The 5,286-nt window shown below is 36.1% G+C and overlaps 1 long non-coding RNA gene across 1 annotated transcript; it reads left to right on the top strand.

Moving 5' to 3' along the window:
• Positions 1 to 3,891: 3,891 nt before the first annotated feature.
• Positions 3,892 to 5,040, top strand: LOC128635786 (uncharacterized). The gene is made up of 3 exons (XR_008398586.1): positions 3,892 to 3,969; positions 4,704 to 4,798; positions 4,953 to 5,040. It is a non-coding gene; the product is annotated as an uncharacterized LOC128635786 (long non-coding RNA).
• Positions 5,041 to 5,286: the final 246 nt, after the last annotated feature.

The following is a 5,286-nucleotide window of genomic DNA, read 5'->3' as shown; positions in this document are numbered from 1 at the left end:
GCTCCTTTCTCCTGCATGCTGAGGTGATGGATCATCAGCACACCTCACAGAACATCTCTACATGCACTTGAATAATATGGTGGCTCAGTGGCTAGGAGAGCAGGCAGGGACAAAGGCACAAATGGGTTTTGTTGTCACCCGATGGGGCAGCCAATATGCTAAAGACGCTACAGGATGGCGTGGTTTGTGGGTATACGCTGTTCGGCACATGTTACTGCATCTTGTTGTTAAGGCTGCCCTCAATCACAACACCGGAAGGTTGGCAACACTTTTTCAGTGTTTCTGAAAAAATAGCTGGCCACTTCCATCATAGTGTCAAAGATAGCCATCTCCTTAGGCAGGAACAGATAAATTTTGGACTTGCAGAGCACTGGCTCAAACAAGATGTGAGTACTAGATTGAACTCCACATTAGATATGCTGGAGCGTTATATTAGAACAGCAAAAGGCAATCCATACAATGGCATACAAACATTCCAATGGCATTGACAGACCACTGGGCAGGATGACTGGGCCATGATTGAACAGGTAGTGGCAGTCCTCACACCTTTTCGGCGGCTGACAGAAAATTTAAGCCAAGAGAACGCGTAGCCTGGTACAAGTCATTCCCCTCTTCACTCACCTCTCAAACCTATTAGATAATTTCCTTACTAATAGGGAAGTATTGCCTGGTGGTAATAATCATGAATGATGTTGCTGTCCTTATAAGGAGGTTGAAGGAGCAACTGACTTGGCACGTAAAAGAGTGCATCGACATTAGCCCTCACTACATGCTAGCCACACTTTGTGATCCTCAGAGTAAAGGGAAAGATAGCACCTCCGTACAAATAGCTTGACCTCATGGAGGGACAAATTGATACAGAGAGGGTGCGTGAGTAGAAAAAAAAATGTCCACCTGTAGACTAAGATGAAGAGATGAACAGAGTCTGATAGTGATACTCTGTCACCTAAAACCAAAAGCTCTAGCACTGCTGCTTGCTTTGTCCCTCGTCCCACCACACAGCAGCTACTTTTTTGGGCTGATACACCTGGGCCCCACATTGGTTGGAGACATTAGAGATCCCCCGATGAAAGAGAGCAATGCTGCCGACATGGTTAAGCTTTACCTATCTCAACCCTCCCTGCCCCAGTACAGATCCTTGACATTTTGGGATGAAAAGAGGGTATTTGTGGCCTGTCCTGTCTGTGTAGCCCAAGAGCTAGTTTCCTGTCCCCCAACCAGCATCCACAGTGAACGTGTATTTTCAATCACAAGAAATACACTTTCACCTCATCGTTCACCAGTTGTCCCCCCAGCTCCTGGAGCAGATGACCATTTTTAAAAATAAATCTACCAAAGCTGGGTTACCCAGCTCTCAGCTTTGATTATGATTAAAAATTTGATATAATCTCCTGCTGACCCACTTGTGCAGTGTGCCAGTCAGTACTCCCCCTGGAAAATTGGGCGAACAGCCCTATTTCCGTGCACTCAGTATAATGCACACGTTCAATTTTTCTTAAAGGTGATATTACTGGGATACTCCTTCACCCAATATTTAGTTTCAGAATTATAGTATATTATTTATTTATTATTTTTTTTCCCCCCATATTCTTGCTATATGCTCTGTAAAGCCCAATTACATCCATTAATCAGCACTTTAAATTGTAGCTTTTCTAGCCATAGCTGCTGCCGCCCCACCAAATACATTTCCCTGGTATCCCCGTTAGGCTAATCCGGCTTTGCTGGTTGTATTACATGACAAATCATCATGGTTCCTAAACCAAAAGATCTCTTATTTGGATGATATTTTGTAGTTAGCTAGAGGTGATCAATCAAGTAACTTCCCAAATTCAAAATTTTCTACCCCTCTTTGGGACATAATATTTATTCCCACTACAGCAGGGTATCCATCCAAAATGTAAAAAACAAATTCCAAATAATTGAAACTTAAAAGCTAAGGCCCAAAAAATACAATTATTTTGATTTAATATTAGTAATTTGAAGGTAACGTCATGTGACCTTCAACCTTAAATATTTCATAATAAACATTGAAATGTTATGTGATGATTTGTCATTGAATGGCGACCAAAAAATTGCTTTCTATGTCACAGCGATTTTAACTTCCCAAGGGTGATGGTTGATTTAATTACATTTCAACTTTGTATTGACTTTCTCTTATCATTTTTGTTATTATTTTTTTTTATATCTTGATTTAGCCTAAACAAGCTTGCTCAAGCATTTGTATTAGTGTATACAACATTTTTTCAATCGTTTATAATTAAAAAGAGCACCTTAATCATTTTTACAATTGTAAACACATATTTACACGTTACACGAAAAGTTTCTGTTGTAAGCATGTGTCGCACATTAGTTACAGTTCGAGTTAAGCCACAAATTTTTTTTATTAGTTAGTGGGAGTTTTGGAGACTGTTATCCAAAATTGTCTTAATTTTTAATAAAAAAAATTTGAATTACAACTATGAATAATATTTTTGGGCACTAACTTAAGATAAAATATTAGTGCTACACAACAAATATAGATTTAACAATCAGCCAGCTGCTACCATACGCAAAAAAAATACGGTTAATCTCTAGGACAGTGTTGTCATTCTGGAAGTCCGCTCCTCATAAGAAAAAAAATACAATAATATTAATGCTTTGCACAGAGGCACAAACAAGTGAGTGACTTTAAAATTAACCACTTAATCCACATTCCATCATTTATTTCCATTTATTAATAAAAATATTCTCTGTTTCTTTCTAATATTTTTAAGAGAATACTAAAGAAAAAACTGTAGACTTTACTTTGAGGGAGAAGTAGACGACAGACCTTAAAAAAGAGGATGCTACAAGGAGTTCACGGGTAAGTATTATCAATACATGTGTACTTCTAAATAATTTTTATAAAACCGGCATGGAGTGCTGCTCATATATGTCTAAAGAAGGTTTTAATTTTAACTTTCAATTGAAACCCTCTGTAAAATAATAAGTATCAGAGCTAGTAATTGTGAGACATAAAATTAAATAATATAATAACTTCTATCTATGTTTCATGTGATGAAACATTGTGTTTGATGGTAGATAAATTGCATCCAAATGGATTCATGCATGTGATCTATTACCTGCCTTTGTTGGACACGGGCTAATGCCCCTGTCTATGTGTCAATATAAATCCTTTCTCATATTTTTGACCGCTTTTGTCAATTTTTTTGTTGCTAGTAAATTTTCAAGAAGTAATTCTTCCGTCCGGCTATACCGATGTTGTGTTTCTGGTTCTGTTGGCTTTTCTTGTTCCGGTTGAGGTGGTTGATTCTGGGCTGTCTGCTCATCCACAATGGGGGCATGATGTTGTCTTGATGGTTGGACAACGCTGACAGATGATGATGGTGAGAAGCATGTTTGTTCAATATTTACTCCATGACTTTCCTCTACACTAATAACTGGTGAATGCAGTTGACTGGTATGGCTTCCACCTGCAGACGTGCCTCTTAATTCTGAAATAGGTGAAACAGTAATCATATGTTATTATTTTGTTGTATGAAAACCAATGTATTTGTGGACATGTTGTACAGACATAGAAAGACTCTCGCTAAAAGTTTTTTTTTCATAATATCTAAGAAAAAGACAGCAACAGACTATCCACAAACTTTTATTATACATTATTCGCTCAAATATATTTTAATATCCAGGATGGACAGATTTTATCTCTCTGTCAAATCTAAATAAAAGTTATATTCAATTAACAAATTTATTTGTAGAAAAATTGCGTAATAAATCATTTGTAGCTGATGTTTTTTGCTATAGTAAAGGCTTTATTACATAAAATGTCCAGATAATTATTGCCTGTCCTGTTTGTTTATATTTTCAGTTTGTTATAACTTACGTGGAGGAGTAGTGGGCATCTCTCCACTTCCAGAGTCTGCTACTGGTGGGATCCGAATCTGAGTTACTAACACTGTTAAATATAGAATAAAATCAGCACAAGCCAAGGTATACTAAATTATAGATAATAAGTTTGTGTGAAGACATCAATATTTATTTTGAATATTACATTTTTTATTTATTTTTTTAAATGGTAAAGCATAGCAAAAAAAATTATTTAATGAAAAGGTGAATAGTGTGCCATACATTTGGCTGAGAATGGTCAGCTGATAGTCGCAAAAAGTGGATGGACGGCAGAATCTTTATCAGGCTGATGAAAGTCATTATATGAAAATCTTGATACAATGGATAATAAAACAAATATTTGACTTTCAATATTTTGAAAGAGCAGGAAATATAAAGAAGCTTTATAAATTTATAGTCCTATCATAACATTTGTTTTGTTGTCTTCTTATTGTTATTTTATAAATCAAGAATGTAAGCAAGCACTATGCCGCTATGCATGATTTGGAAAGAAAAAAAATATCCGGGGACCAGGCTTACATTATTGGTTTGTAAAATAAAGATAATAATAGAACAAAGAAAAATTGAGTATCAAATAATTGAGTAGATTCATTTGCTTTTCTAGCAGATTATAGTATGAAATCATGAAAGAAAAATGTTTGGTTCATTATATCTTTAAGCACAACACTTGATCATGCAAAGTAACTTGCCAAGAAAAAGGTAACAGGGCTAGGGAACTGGGACAGGGTACTATTTGAATGTAATACTCTGGGAGTAAAAATCTAATCTTCAATCCCTTTTTTTTTTTTCTAAAACCTATTTTTGTATTCCTTATTTAGGTACTTACCACCAGGACTAGGCTGAGACGTGCTTGGGACTGATCGCCCTGCAGAGTATTTTCGGTGATCTGGAAAACATCAAGGATAAGAGACAGGTAAGTCTAACACGTGTATTAGTGAACAATAGTTATTAGTGATGGGCTAGGGAACTGGGACATGGTACTATTTGAATGTAATACTCTGGGAGTAGAAATCTAATCTTCAATCCATTTTTTTTTTCTAAAACCTATGTTTGTATTCCTTATTTAGGTACTTACCAGAACTAGGCTGAGACGTGCTTGGGGCTGATCGCCCTGCAGAGTATTTCCGGTGATCTGGAAAACATCAAGGATAAGAGACAGGTAAGTCTAACATATGTATTAGTGAACAATAGTTATTAGTGATGAATATTCATAATTTAAAAAAAAACCTATACAGGCCAGGTAGTGAAATATATATAGAAAATCTTGTCAACAGCCCATAATAGGCATATAAATGTGATGGTCGATTTTTATAATTTTAAATATTTGAAGTCACATTACAGAAAAAAGGATGCAAAGGCCACAGCGTCTAAAATTCAGGTATTGGTGAGGTAGGGAAAGAC

The sequence above is a fragment of the Bombina bombina genome, chromosome 7 (genome assembly GCF_027579735.1).
Source record: "Bombina bombina isolate aBomBom1 chromosome 7, aBomBom1.pri, whole genome shotgun sequence".
Taxonomy (NCBI): Eukaryota; Metazoa; Chordata; class Amphibia; order Anura; family Bombinatoridae; genus Bombina; species Bombina bombina.
Note: the sequence above shows the minus strand (reverse complement) of the source record. Positions and strands in the feature narration are given on the sequence as shown.